This window comes from Pseudopipra pipra, chromosome 2 (assembly GCF_036250125.1).
Source record: "Pseudopipra pipra isolate bDixPip1 chromosome 2, bDixPip1.hap1, whole genome shotgun sequence".
Classification (NCBI taxonomy): Eukaryota; Metazoa; Chordata; class Aves; order Passeriformes; family Pipridae; genus Pseudopipra; species Pseudopipra pipra.
Genome location: NC_087550.1, coordinates 18894126 through 18910133, shown reverse-complemented (window position 1 = coordinate 18910133; position 16008 = coordinate 18894126). Strand labels below are relative to the sequence as shown.

The window sequence follows — 16008 nt, the reverse complement described above, 5'->3', positions numbered from 1 at the left end:
AAACTCTTTTTCTGCTCCTGCTTATCAATTATAGATAAGGCTCTGGGTGCATTTGACTTGTCTCTCATGACCGATATACCTTAAAGTAAAAGTAGGGCCTGATACCTTGCTTAAGGGCACTTCTTCAAAGTTCTCCCCAACTCTTTGATTATCCCTTGATCCACTGTTTGATATTTTCCTACTCCTTCAGATTACCATTATTTGTTTTCTGCACTGGCAGTTTCAGCAGCCAGTATAGATACAGACTCTTCCACCCACCCTATTTACAATTCCCATAAATTGTTGTATACTTCCTTCCTCTGCAGATGCAGGTACACGGACCTGTAGGTCAAGGAATCTATCTGCATTCTTTCTTCAGTCCCTTTGAGGAAAACTGGGTTATTTCTTTAAATTTATGTTTCTATCCAGAGACCTTTAAACTGCACATCGGGTTTTTGCGATCTCTCTCTGTGTTCTTCTATTTGTTCCAATCTTAAAATATAATCTATATGAAGTCTAACATCTTTGCTGTCATCAAAAATTTATTCTTTCTTGTTCTGAAATACTTCGGGCGCAAGATGTGAGCCAAAAGATATTTTGTGTAAACAGAGTCTTAGTAATGGCTGCTAAAGTCCACAGGCATCAATTATTTTTTGTGTAAAAATAACCTACCACTTACCCTCTCCCCAGTGTAATGTGTCCAGAAAGTGTTCCCTTTCAACAATCTAGTTTCATTACTTGGGCCTTGAGTACCCCTACCCAGTGGTTTTGTAATACTTATGTGAGTCTTGGTGTATAGGGTACAGTTATGATGGTCCTGGCCTCTGCTTATCTAAACTCTGTACTTTTAGGGTTTCCTTGGAGCAGACAGCCTGAACTGTCATAAAAAAACACAGTGGAAAAAACAGATGTTTCATTTGAAGTACCAAGTGTAACTCTCAGTGTCTTGTAGAAGCTGTAAAGATACTTAACAATAAATGATATATCATTTATGTGCCATATAGGATAGCTCTTCTACTTCCTCTTATATCCTTTCAAGAGGAAAAAGGGACAACAATGATAAATCTGTTCCAAATGGAGAGGAGGTAGGCTGGAGATGCCCAATAGCTGTATCTCATATTCCATCATCAGCCAGTGATGCTGTACTGGTTGATGCCAGGAAGAGTTACTCCAAAGTTTGTCTGGCAGACACAGGCTAACCCACTGTAGTGTCTGCTCTAACCAGATCAGGGAGAACAGAGTCTAAAAATACCTTACTGATAAGAGTGGTGTTGCCAATTGTGTGTGCACACCAGTATGCACACACAGCCCCTCAAAGGTGTGCACACAAGCAATTTGACCCCGGCTCATGTCTGAAGATGAAGGATGTGCTGTTACCACACCAGTTCACACCAGTGCATAATTTGAGCCAGTTTGTCTAAATTCTGAGCCCTATTAAAAAAAAAATTTAAAAAAATCGACAGCAGAAAAACTCAACGAAAAACAAACAAAAAATCCTTTCTGTTTCTTGTGGAGGTAGTGTTGATTACTATTTTTGGATTGTTGGGTTTTTTTTTTTCAGATTCTCAACTAGCCCTCATAGCTCAGACAATGCTTTGGAAAGACAGAGACAACATTTTTAAGGTGTTTTTTGGGAGAATTCTTTCCCTCCCCTCCCCTAGCTTTTTTGCTGGCAGAGACCTTTTGCAACACAGTGTAAGGAAAAGAGAACAAAATACACAGACTCATTAAAATTCCTAGTGGACAATCTACTCTGGCTGATGTAGTGTGACATGTTGACCTGCAAAACAGCAGAGAATCTACCTCCTCCCTGAAGAGGCACACCCCTACAAATGCCTGGACATGGAGAAAGGTGTGTAGGAGGGCTGAGGTTTAAATAAAAAAAGAATCCCACATAAAACAAAGAAAGCTTCCATTTCTTTCTCTCCTCCTCCTATTCCTCAGGTAAAATTAATACTTTGTTTTTTTCTTTTGGTAATTCTCTACGTGGCTGTTTTGTACCTCATAAACCTGTTCCCTTACTGCTTTTATAGAAGCATTCAGAAAAATGTGGCCATTCTTGGTGGTGTAGATAATTGTTGAGCATTTGCTCCTTTGCAGAGATAGTGTTATCAGCAGAGGTAGTATTCTCGGGTGTTCTTCCAGCCCTTGGAAAATAGTTTTACTGTAATCTGTAGGCAATTTTCCCTCAACAGCCGTAGGCATGTGCTGCTGCTTTTGGGGCTGTTTACCAATTCTCTGACAGATTAATAGGAGAATAGTTCACTCGGTGACAATCTGAAACTTTAAAACACCCTCAAATGCCTCATTATGGACCAAATAAAATAGTTTGTTGTCTGGGAATGATTAGTCCCTCTCATATCTTGCTTGCTCCATTGCTTTCAAAATGCTAATCTCAGGGTGTGTTTATTTGCTTGTGCCGGCCTGTTTATAGCTACTGTATCCCTTTGGTGGAAGTTTACTGTATCTTCCTCATTTGCAGTAATCAGTGAATTTTCATGATCTATAATCATAAGTCAGCTGAGGCATGTTTTTCAGGAAACTAATTTCAGTTTCTAGGGCTGGGCTCTCATCCTCACTTCTATCATGTGACATAAGATGAAGCAAAATGAATCACGATGCTGGACAGAGAAGTGTTTGAAAGAGCGGGGCTAAAGGGAGGAGAATCTTTCGCAGCACGTTTCTGAAGAACAAAGCTACTCAGCTGTACTGCAGCGCATCTTCAGAGTGGTTTACGTGGTTTTTATTAAATGGTTGAAGCCCCATTATTCTCAGGCCTTTTCAGGCCTTCTGGATTGCCGTAAAGCAGCTTTAGACCAGCTTAGCTCACTGGAGTCATTTTAATGCGTGACACCCAGGTACAAGCACTGCAGTGCTTCCTTAACAGCCAAAGAAACAAGGCACAGGAGAGGGTGAGGTGGGAATGGGTCACAAGAGAGGTGTAGCCAGAAGTACACACCCCTTCAGCTTCCTCCCTCTGTCAGAGGACTTACACAGGAATATCACTAGTAAAAGCAACATGGAGAGGGATTTCCCAGTTTTTTGGTTTGGTTTGCTTTGGTTTTTTCCCTCACATTCAAGGTCTGGAGAAAAGATCAATGGGCTTTCCACTGTAGGGAAGAATGCTCTTGCATTCTCTCTCAACAGGGGGAAAGGGTAGGGTGGGAAGTACATGCAATAACAACTGTGTTTAGTTTTGGCCAGGGCACCAATAGTAAAATAATTTTCACTCAAAGAAGTTTTGAGGTGCTCTCTGGTAGTCAGACAAACATAGGCAATATTTTTGGTGCCCCTTTGCACTGCATGGCTTGTTGCTGAAGAGGAAACATAAATGCTGTATTAACCCTGAGGCACTTTCCCAGCAGTTTGCAGTTCAGATATTGATCGATTCTCTTCCTATAACTGAGCATACCCTTAGGTAGCACGGATATAATTATTTTAGCCATTACTGAAAGAAGTAGGAAGAGAATAGATCAAGTCAGTCAATTTTTTACTGATTTTATAAATAATCCTTAGTAAATACAACAAAACGTTGTAGACAAAGGTGTCTATGCAGATGCGAAAGAATCACAAATTTAAAATATTTCTGCAACATATAGCAATTTATATTAACAAGTGTGACATAAACTTAGAATCTTGGAATCATGGAAAATTTTGGACTGCTAAGGACCTCTGGAGGTCATTCAGTCCTTCCCCAAACTCAAACTGGGCTCAGCTAGAACAGGACCTTTGTTCAATATCTTGACCAATTGAGTTTTTAGCATCTCCAAATTTGGAGAATCCCCAACATCTCTGGGCACCTGTCCCAGTGTTTGACCTCTCTTATGGTGAAAAACTAGTTTCACATGTCCCAGCATGTGTTCTTTTCACTACATACCTCCAATAAAATCTAGTTCTGTTTCCTGTACACTCTCCTGTTAAGTAGATAGTTGAAGATAGAAACTTGAAGACAGGCAACATAGGATACTTGAAAAGAGATGATAGGAACCTAGAAATCATGCAGAGTAATATTTTCAAACTGGCTAACAGCATTTTTGGTGTTACTGAGTGTTGGCAGGCAGAGCTTGGAAAGACTTTGAAATAAGATGATCTTTCACATGAAGAATCTTGGTTTGCAGATGTGCTAGGGAACTATAAAACAATGTTTTGTGATAGTTTTCTGTTTATTTTGACTCAAAACAGATTATGGAAGATTAGAGTCTCTGATTCATGTTTTTTTAGTATTGTCTCTAGAAACTAAGCACTGGGTGGCTGGGGATTTTGCAGAAATGTGCAAAAAAGAAAAGACAACTGAAAGGTTGAATATCAATTACCATTGCACACCTGTGTGCTTAGACAGCCTGTATCTTGGGGAAATTTCCAGCTTGATCAGATCAGAAGGGGGCAGAGGTGGACCTTCGGATGTGTCACTGGACAGTCACTTTCCTTCAGCTTTCATATTAAAGGAAATTAAATATTCCAGTGATTTACAAAATATTCCAGGGATTTACAAAGGGTGCTTCAAGTTGTTTTCCTGCCTTGCACCTCTTCTACCTACCTTCTACCTCTACGTCATCTCTCAAAAATGAGGTTAGCAAGTGGTAGCACCAGGCTCTCAGCAGCAGGAGCAGGGACTGTGCTGGGGCTCTGTGGTCTCTGCAAGGTAGATGCAAAACAAAGCACTACATGGATGGGTTGTTGTGTGTCACACAGAGATGAACCCTGTGCTCAAATTGCCATTGCTAAAAAAGGTTTCACAAGCTGAAACCAGTACTGCTGTGCAAGTACTTTGACTGACTGGAAAGAGTGTCTTTTAGCAGATTTATAGTAAAGAAAGCTTAATCACCTTATGTTCTTTAGATAAAGTAAACTCTTATCTTTCTCTAAATTACCCTATTTTGTGGCTTTTTTTTTTTTTTTTAACTAAAACTCAGAGCAAGAAGGTAATCTAAAACCAATGTGGTTGAGTGCTGACCTTCATTGCAAAGCTTGCTTATTTGGTGGCAGTTCCTTGCTAGTCTTTTGATTGTCTTGGCCACACCCAAGTGATTTCTCTTGTACAGTTTTTGAGTTGTGCTTCAATTTGCTTTAATGCATGATCTCCAAGGAAAGTCATTTCCTCTTCTGTTTATTGCTACTTCAATCTGTTTTTGTTTTCTTGAATTTGGGAGCAAGTAAACATACTGACAAGCAACCTTTAGGGAGTTTCTAAAGTCGGTTTAGAGGAGGATAATTTGTGATGCTGCTAACCCCTGTGTAGTGTTAGCACTTTCAAATGAGTCTAACTACACTTTGAGGTAGGGGTACTGATGCCATCGATCAGCACTGATAGCTCACCATCACGGAATCCAGCCCTTTGGCACTTCTCACATGTAATACAACAGCGTAATCAATGGTTATAAAGACACCATTATGTGCAACATAGTATTTCTATCAGTTAGCTTGTAATCATTAAATACCATGAAAGTGAGGTTAACAAGCTAAAGACCCAGTCAAACAGTGCTGAGAGAGAACGGGAAGATCAGTCAGTCTTTCTTTAGACCCCAGTAATATGGAAAAAGGAGGGCTTTTTTCCGTCTTTGGCTCAGAAACCACTGAGAAATACCTGTTTTCCACCACGTCCTTATTTGCTGTAAGTGGAAAGGTACCAGTGGATGCCTTTTTGAAATCGAAAGGCAGATGAAAACGTGTATGAATACCACCAGTGCCACCTAGTGCTGCTCGGCCGTGAGAGGTGTAGTGGTTCCATGTAAACTCTTCTGCCTTTCAGAACGATGCAACCGCACCTCAGGGCAGGATAGTGCTGCTCCTGTATCATCCTGTTTGCTGAAGTCTTAAGAAACGAGGATAACGGCACCTGAGAATCTGTAAGGTATCATATTACACACTTCTGTGCTTATTTTGCCAGTGGGTTAGCAGGTTGGCAAATGTTTAAGCATCTGTCTATATTTTCATGGGGACACTTAAGGTTGGGACTGTCAGTGATAGCAGGAAAATTGACTGCATATAAAATGGTGACTAAAATCCCTTTCTCTCTGCTTTATATGCCCTCACCCTAAATTGTTGTTTTTATCTACTACATCCTTGTGCATGTTCTCTGAATAAATTTGACTCTTATACTGACTTTGCAGCCTTGGGCTTGGTCCTTCCCTTTTATTCAAGAAAATAAACAAACAGAATATTTACTGTCAGGTTTAGAGAGAAGGTCATGCATGCATAGTAAATCAGAAAGAACAGAAATATTCACTTGTTGGGAGCTTCACATATAGACTAATGTCAAGGAATAACAGTCACTGCCTATAAGAATTATTTAAATTCAGTCAAATACATGAGCACTGGGTTTATGAGTGGTCAGGATGTTGCTCCACTTTAGTATTTCCTCTGTAGAAATGTGTTTCTTTTGCACTGCTACATTTAGGCTTTAGTTACTGCTGGGATCTGGGTACTGCAAGGGAAGAATGTGGCTACTAAAAGGACCCAATCCTGCTGTGACTTCTCTTGCCCTTGCAACTATGCCATGCCTAAGTGTTCATTTCTAAGTTTTCCCCATATGGCTGCAAGGAGATGTGTAAAGGTTTGTATTTGATGCCCAGCCATTCTCCTTGCCTCCCTGTGCTGCAGGGCAGTGCAGCAGAGAGAGTGGCAAAGCTTTGGACTAAGGAAGCTTAATGTTCTTTTCTGACACTGACTGCCCTGTGTAATTTATCCAGCCCATGGTGGCTCATTTGCACTGCTGTGTGTGCACGCTACTGAACACAAGGAGGAATTACTATTAGTGCCCTCAGATCAAATGGGCAATGGCATTACCTTGCAGTGAAACAGAGCTTGGTATCCTGGATGCAAGACTATTTTAGTGGCTTTGGACGCTTGAACTAGCATTTTTGAGCAACATCATGTTTATCTCGTAGACATGCCAATGCATCTGATGCTAATGCTGTTACCTCTAATTAGGTTCTTCAGAAAAGTGGTGAGCTCTCCTTTTTAAAGAAAGCTTTTTGGTCATTGCAGTCAATGCAAGGCTCAACACAAACTTGTTTACCTGCCGCTCAACACTTAACTGAAATTCAAGTGAGGCATCTTCAGAATTCAGCTCTACTTGATCTGGCATGGAGATTTTTAACTCTGCTCAGTCTGAGAATTCCTACATCACCATGTTGCTACCTTTTATTTCTCTTCAAGAGTCTTCAAGTAAATACCTGGAAATGTCAGGTTCGGTTTGACTTCTTGGTCTAGATGCTCTTTAAAGGTCCTTTCCAACCCAAATCATTCTGTGATTTTTAGTACAGTTATCACATAATCACAGAACAGGTAAGGTTGGAAGAGACCACATACAGGTTTGTAGCTTAAATGACTTCACCATTAATCCCTTCAGCCTTAGTTTCACGTGTCTCCAAAGTCCCAGTTTGCAAAAAAGGAACACACCTACCTTTAAAAATCTCTGAGATGGAGAAAAACCTCATTTAGAAGTCTTTCTTCATAGCTTCCAGGTTCTGATCTAGAGTTCCAAACAGCCCAGCCAGCTCATGTTGTGCCTTCAGTATCTTAGCGGTTTTGTATGTGTCAACTTGTAGAAACTTGGACTGCCTTTAAAGTGTCACAAACCTTAGAGGAGTAGCTGGAGGGAAGATCTGAGACCGTCATCTAACTTGAAGCTCTAGTTGCCTGAAGGAAGTTTTGAGACTGACTGTGGCACTGAATTTGAAGGTCTAGAGCTTCAAAAACTCCCCGCTGGAAGAGCTAGGTAGCTCTGAGCATACAACTTCTATCCATCTCTGCCCAGGTGCTTCATCCTGGGAGTACTGTGAGGATAAATGTTAGATATCAGTGCTCAGATCCTACAGTAAAGAAAGCTGCATCTTTATCTGCCTTAGTGTACTCATTTTATCAGGGCTTTGATAAGTCCCTTGTAGCTAAAAACAACCCTGTGTGGTGTGGCCAGGGCAGTGAAGCTCTCAGGGTTTGCAGAATGAGCACAGTAAGAGTCTTTTTATCACACATGACTCAGTACCACTGAATGCAGGAGATTAATTGCTCCATCATCAATCACTTTTCTGATTGTTCTGCCCAAGGACAGAATGTTTGTATTTGAAAGGGAAGGTCCTTACCTTGGATCTCCAGCGGTGCCTATGTAGAGCTGAGAGTTTGTGGGAATTGTTTGCTAAACTATACTCAACCCTCTAAGAAGTTTCTTTGGTTTCTTGGGCAGCAACACTTTCTACGTGCAAACTACTGTTTGTTTCTCTAGTGCTCAACACATGGAGACGTCCCCATACAACGTTGTGATTGACAGCGTGTGCCATAAGCCTCTTCCAGCCAGCTCCTGCACGGTCCCATAGCTGTCATCTCATCCTGTTTCCCAGTACTACCATATTTTGGGTATGAAACTGCTTATAACTCTTTTCACTCTGACTTTATCTAGTTCATGCACTGCTAGCCTTCTCCTTAAGCCATGTGTCTCTGATCTGCAATACCAGGTGTGTGCATGAATGGATCTCTCAGCAGTACAATTTTTGATCCAGATTCAGTGTTGAATTTCTGTCACATTGCTGCCAAATTAGCAAGAGCTTATGTAGGCTTTGAGCTTTATGCCAGCTTTATGCTGGCTGTGGAAGGACAGACGATGCCTAATCTGAATAAAGTTAAGCAAGTGAGGACAACAGGTGACATTTGATCTGTCATAGAGCTTGTTGGTGCAAAATTAACTCACCAGAGGAATTTCTTAAAGAAATGGGAACAGGCAAATTCATTTCTTGACAGATCAAAGTTATAGCCAAACAGTATTTCTGATATGGTATAGGATACCTTAAAGCTGCATATACTGCCTAAGTTATGTACTTATATGAGCATAATACCTTTCAAAAAAGCCTTGTTTTCATTGTCATCCAAGAAATTTGGTATTGAATTAGATGCTTTTCCAAGTGTTAAACAAATAAACAAACCAAAGCAAAAGCAAAACCACACCAAAGTTTCCTAATCAATAAATCAGTATTCTTCTCTCAGGAGTGGACAATGATTGTTGCTCTCCCTGATACAAAGTTTCATAATGGTGTCTTTGTATCTTTTGCTTCATTCATCATATGAGGGTTTTTAACTTTCTACTGTTTGATATTTAGAATGAACCAAATGCTACTTTGCAGCAGCAGACAAAAATCAGATTTTATTGTTCTTTTAAATCAATGTTTTTAAAGAGTACTAGAATAAATTTTTTTTATGGCACTATTAGTCTTGCATGGCATTGCCGTTTTTAGTTGAGGCTCTAATTTATATGATAATAACAACAATGGAAAACATCCTTCAGCAAGATGAAATACAAATGATAATACATCTTTACCATCGCAGTTTGGCATTTCTATCAAGAGTTGGAACCACAGAGGTCTGAAAATGAAAGATGCTAATGACCAGCACCTCAAAATAGACCCAGTTATGAGCTGGGGAAAGGATGATCAGAATCAGTATTTACTGGCTGGCTAAGTTAATAAACTTACTTTGCAGAAAACTAAGCCTATAGGCGGGTACTGAGGAAAAGAAACATGATATTTCTGAGAAAGCATTTCCTGACACTTGTTGAGTATTGCTATGTCCCTTTGTCAAGAGCATCTATGTTGCTTTGCTTGTGCTCACCTGGACCATCCCTGGCTCACAGCAGGTATAGCTGCTTTTCCAAAAACAGATCTAGAATATCGTGGGCCCAGTCCTTCTTTCATTCTGCACACAGTTTTGGTTTACCAGAACAGGCGAGGGCAATGCCGATGCCTTTGGCTGAAACCCTGACCTGCTGAAAGAGAAAACTCCTGAACTGTTGCCCAGATGACTATTTAACCAAGGCCTACATCATTGAAGTACTTTTAATGTTATTTTGTTTCAAAGGAGCCCAACATCAGACAACTTGTCTTTTAAGGAAATTCTGGTGAAGGCCTTGTTGTTACATGAATCTAGAATCACAGACATAGAAAGCCTGAAAAGCTCTTGAGAAATAATCATCTTCATACTTCCACAGAGTGTCAGTATCCTGGTATGCCTTGACCTTCTCTCAGAAGTTGGTTGCTCAAAAGCATTCAGTAAAGACTGTTTTGCATCCTCTTCTGATAGCCAGTTCCTGCCTGTCACTTACCTTCCAAGTCTCTCACTCACCTTCCAGCTCTCTCACTCACCTCATGTCTCACTTAGCTCTTCTTTGGGGCAAGTTACACCACATTGTTTCAATTATTTAGTACAGACAGCCACTTACACACTGAAATACACATCAGCATTACAAATGGCTTTCTGTGTTTTATGTACCTAGAAGGTGTCAATATGAAATGTATCATTTTATTGATTGATTTTTTGAAACAGCATCACATATTTAGTTTGTGGCCCATCACATTCAAGTTCCTTTTTAGCAGCATGGTCACTTATTCCCTGCTTTTATTCAAGCATTTGGTTTATTTTTCCTTAGTACAGTGCTCTCTTCTTGTCTCAACAGTGTTTGTCTTGCTGATTTCATATATTTGTTCACTGTATGAAGATCACTTTGCATTCCAGTCCTGTCATCCCTCTAATCTGATACCTTCCACAAATACTGTTCTTTGTAGTATGCAAATAAGGCATAAACCGAAATTTAGGATATTATTTGCAAGAATCACTCTGGAAAGGACGCCCCTAGTTCTGCCCCCACTTTTATAATGTTAGGAGACCAGTTCTTCTGTCTTTGTTCATAGTAGTGGCATAGAGGACAATGTCACAAATCATATTGACATTAAGATTCATATGTCATGGGTTTTTTCCTAATCTGTTTGGCCAGATATTATGGTAAAGTAAAATAAAATAAAATAAAATAAGAAACAGGAAAAGTAAGGATTTCACAAAATTTGCTTTGGACCACTCCACTGGAATGTTTTGCAGTCCTTTACAAAATTTAGTATTTGAAACAAGTATTTGAAACTCATTTGTTTCAGAATTCTTCTAAAAAACAAAAGCATTCTGACTATGCTGTAGTTTTCTGAGTCTCTTCTAAGCTTTCCTTTTCCTCCTTCAATCCCTTGGGATCTCTCCACCCTTCATCACTTTTTGACACTAACTGCTTTAGGACTGTTCTTTAAATATTGGTGGATTTCATCATACATCACTTATGCAAGTATATCTAATTCATCTGAAAGTATTTCACCTTTTACCTGAAGATGGAACAAAAGTCAATATAAATCCAGTGTTCTTTACAGCAGCTGTTGATTGCTCTCCTTTCCTGTCAGCTGTGGGTTTGTATTCGCCTTTGCCTCCCTGGGCTTCTCATATATTTTGCTTATTTAATTCTGCCTTTTGCTGGTTTCTCCTATGCAGCACTTTTTTTTTTTAAAATTGTATATTTTCATGCTTCTGCTGTTCCTTTATACTCATCTTCAGCTATATATCTCGTTTCTGCTTTTTTGCAGTTCCTTGCTGATATTCAGATCTGTGATCTATAATGATCTTCCAATACAGTTGTAATATTTTCTCACAGTGGTTCTTATCTTTCGTCTGGGACACTTCATCACTGTGTCTTTAATAAAGCCTCTCTCAGTAGTGCCAACTCTCAAACAATACACCTTTATCCCTTGGATTATATTCCTAACAAAATCTTCCTTACGGTATTTAAATTTATTTTTCTTTAAGTCCATCGATCCCTACTTTCATAATTTCACACCATCCTTTACTTAGCAGTAGTCTTTTGTGATATTTTACAAATGTTGAGACTTTCCAGCTAGTTCTCCCCAGTTTGAATGAGGAGGAAATACGTAGCTATTTCTCCTAGTATTGTATTTCCCCAAATATGTTGTTGCCATCTTACTTCTGGCTTGAGTGGATCCCAAAAGCCATCTTGCCATTATAGTAAAGTTAATTTGGCATAAGTGTTCTTTTTAGCAATTCCATGTGTGTTCAGTCTTGCAACAGGGAAATGGGTTCCAAAAAGCTTCTACCCAGTCAGTGTATGGCAGTGGCACCAGGGTTGCTGCTGCTTTTCTGTGCAGAGATTAGGTAATTTGGGAACTGGGGCATCATCAAATGTTTGATGAACTACTGTTGGCTTTTGCAGAGGTGGGTGACATGAAATACTCCTTTGCTTGGCAGAAAAAAATTGACTAATTGGAGATATATGTATGCATATATAAACATTTATCCCAACAACGTTATGGATTGTTCTTGCTTTAGGATACCATCCTAGAAAATACCATGTGATAACTTCTGGTTACCTCTTCTTACCAATGTTGTGCTTTGTATGTTTTAATCGGTTCCCAAGTACAGCTGAATTAATTCTGTGCTTCCAGCTAAAAATCTGTAATAGGGTGCTGCTGGAAAATCCCCCTCCCTTTTTTTTTTTTTCCTACTTCAGAACTTCTTGCAACTCTGAGTCTTCCCCCTAAAGTTAGAGCAAGCATCTACCATTTCCTCATATGTTTTGCAGCCCTTTCTTCCATTTGCTTGCCTGTCATGCCTGGTCATGCTCTTACCATCATATCAGTCCTACAAATTGCCCTGTCATGTTCCCATAGTACTAGCAGTTTCATCCATGTACTAAGATTTCAAATTCTTTCTCTTTTGTTAACCACTTTGTTAACCACATCCCTCACATCTGGGAACAGATGGCTCAATGGGCCACCTTATTGCTCTCCTCTTTTAGCCTTGTCCTGTCAGCATCAGCTTCCCACTTACAAGGGTGATGGCTTTCTCCTTTATATCAAGTCTTGACATCACTCCCCTTTTGCAGGATGCTGGTCCATGTTCAGTTAGGCCAGTGCTCAACACCACTCAAGCATCCTTGTATCCTGTATCCTCAGGATCCATGCTTTGGAAATCCACTCCACTCTGTGCACTCAATATTGTACTCCAATATGTAATAATAGATAAGATTAAAGCAGCCCTGCAAATATGACAGGGAAATGGGTTATCCCCAGCACCATTTATGCCTGTATGCCATTTATACTGATAATTAAAAACTAATGATAGTTGCATGGCTGCCAAGAAACAAACTCCCTTGGTTGAATGGGTGAGAAGAATTTCGCAAGGCAAGATTAAATCATGCTCCCTTCTCTGCTGGGATCCGAGTGTCAACCTTTTGTTTGTGAACTGATAAATTAATTGCTCCACAATGGAATCAGACTTTAAATTAGAGAAAGATTGTGTTGTCACTTCACTCTCAGTGGCTCAGCTGGCAGAACTATGTCCTTGATTACCTAGACAACAATTACCATGCATCATTCCATCATTCCTTCCCAATTACATTTTCCATTCTCACAGAGCATCCTATTATCCCTATTTTAAAAAAGTTGAATGATTTACATCTGTCATCAGAGAGAATTGGAGTCTTCAACTCCAGACAGGTCTTGGGTGCCCTCATGTGAAGTTCAATATTTTCCCGGGACTGTGATTTTCTGGGCCATGGGCAACTCTTCACTTAAAACTTGACTGAGACCACTGAGGTCATGTTGAAGTGAACAATCTCACTTTGGCTACTCTTCACTTGCACAGTATTTCAGTCAGCTTTGGAGACTAGAGTTCATCTAAGCTGTCAATTGTATAGCATATACAGCTGCAAAATAGTACAATAAAATGTCCACTAAATCCATTTATAAAATTATGTTTATTCTGTTTATTGGTATCCTGTTTATTGGTATCCTGTTTGTTGCTCTAACACTAGCAAAAGTTGACATTCTTCTGAAAGAAATTCTCAGTAACTTCTACCTTTTTGAACTAGTGGATTCAGAATAAGTAATGAGTTTAAACAAGTACTATACTAATTTCTGTACACCCCTTTGGACTGGTCAGCAGTCTGTATTTATCCTAAAGTTGGCCTGAGTGTAACAGTTTTTGGTTTTCTTTGTTTTTGCCATGGCCCTGTTGCCTACATAGATGGTTCCTCTCTGACCACTTCTTCTCACTGCAACTCTCCCCATCCCTTCAGACTGGAACAAATATAATAGTGGCTGAAGAAAGGGAAAAGAGGGAAGTGAAGCAGCTTCTATCCTTCTTCCCTTCTTTAAGGCTATTCATAGTTGTATGACCTGCACAGATCTTCCCTCCCTAGAAAGAAGCACATCACCGTGGAAATTGTCAGGCTTGTTCCATGGAGCACCCTGAGCTCATGGGAAGAGCAGTTCACCCCTAGTGACACATGGACTTTGCATGGATAGAGGAGAGGTTCATATGTGTAACAAATGACTCAGAGGAACCATTGTGAGCAGAGCGATCTCAGAGACATCTCTATGTTAGAGCATTTCTGGAAGCATCCGTACTACAACAGTGCATTGGCTGTCTCCCTTTAATCTCCTTTATGGCCTGGAGGATTTAACCTCAACCTGTCTAACAGTTATCAGAAAGCAAATACCCTTTTATGCTTATAAGAATCTGGAAGCCAAAAGAACTATCAATTATTTGCTTTAATTTTAAAAGATTTAAATTAGGCCCCTATTCCTTAGGTATTCCTTATCTGGCCACAAGTTTCAGGAGTTCAGAAGCACAAATCCTGAAGGTGCTAGGTAACCACAGCTATAATCAGGTCTCTGTCTTTGGAAGGATAAAAATTGTTACGCTAGTCTTAAAGGAAAGGAGGAGAATCTTGCCCATCTGTCTAATGCTTTTAACCTTTACCAGGTAACTTTTGTTGTTTATGGCACAATTACAGGAGAGTGTTAATATTTACATAAATTAATAAGAATTATGGTCTTCCTTTCATAAAATCAGCATATAAACCTGTTCCTCTATTCAGACAGTTATGTATATATAACATAACTGTCTGAACAGTTTTAATACATATATATATATAATATATATTAAAACTGTTAAGTAAAACCAGGCCTACTACTCCATTTTGCTAGAGATATCATCTCCCCATTAAAAATTAGATTTACCACTATTTGCAAATGCCGTTCAGTTCAGCAGTAAGCTTTATATGCAGATTATTGCTCTGACTTTTAGTCCAGAAACTAGGCCTGTTCTGCTTAACTTCCCATAAAAAATGCTGTCAAAAGACTTTCTGGATTATAGGTTATATTACATCAGACTGGCTTCTGTCCTGATGTCTTCATCAATGCACTCTGTCTTATTCTTCTGACAGTACTCCTTTTTAGTGAACCCATGCTGATAATTCCCCTCTTTAATGAGCCAATTTCTCCATCTCTTTATAAGAAGATTACTAAATCTCTCTTTGGGAGAAGAAATAGGGTAACAAATCTCTCAAATAAGATACTTACCTTACCATTAAATTGTTTCTAAGTCATCCCATTGCCTCTGTTTTCATGATAGACCGTGGAGAGAGAGAGGCAAGTATGTAATGCAGTTACTAAATATTTAAGGAGAGGGGATAACTTCCCTCTGTCATGCTGTAACCCTCATGTCTATGGATGACTTTTATGTGGGCACCTTTGTCAAGGCTTGGGGGTTTGAAAGCAAGATGATACTCTACAAAGTATGCCAAGGTAACACAGCAAATACCTACCTTTTCCCAGTAATGAGCTAAGATGAACATGTTGTTAGGCTGAGCATTAACATATTTATCACTCTCAGGGCAGACATACACAGAGGCTTGGCTGGTCAGGCACTTGTCATGTGGGGAAGCATCAGTCTTGAGAGCTTCTTTAAATGGGCTGGCCCTTGATCTTGCAGAGTTGCCAATTCTTCCTTTGCTTCTCCCATTAGCTTTTTTATCTTGACATTTCTCTAGGGTTTTGGGTTTTTTCCACAAATCTCTAATGCTTTGATTTGTTTTAAACTTACTCATATTGACTTGGTCTCATCTCTTTGTCTTTTGTGTCTGCCTTCTCCCCATACATGGCTTATGGCCTACAAGCTGTCTCTTTGAAGAACATAGGTGGTAGGATAGCTTTGGCTCACAGTTGAAATTCTTTTGATAGAAATAGGCCCTAGATCACAACATCCTAGAGTATGTCTATGTATTGGCTCATATGAAATGTCATGTGATGGACAAGTAGTCCTGTGTCTTCTGCGGCCAGAGACTGTAAGGAGAGGGCTTCAGAAAAGATGGTAACCTTAGGAAGATCCCCCTGAAATATATGCTCAGTTTGTCAAATTTATTAACCTAAT

The 16008-nt window shown here is 39.6% G+C and overlaps 1 long non-coding RNA gene across 1 annotated transcript in view; it reads left to right on the top strand.

Moving 5' to 3' along the window:
* The window catches only part of LOC135409103 (uncharacterized), a 128727-nt gene that overhangs the window by 28223 nt on the left and 84496 nt on the right, over positions 1–16008 (top strand). The window contains exons 3-4 of the long non-coding RNA XR_010428020.1: positions 5729–5830; positions 8204–8334. This is a non-coding gene — a long non-coding RNA (uncharacterized LOC135409103). The remainder of the gene's footprint in view (positions 1–5728; positions 5831–8203; positions 8335–16008) is intronic.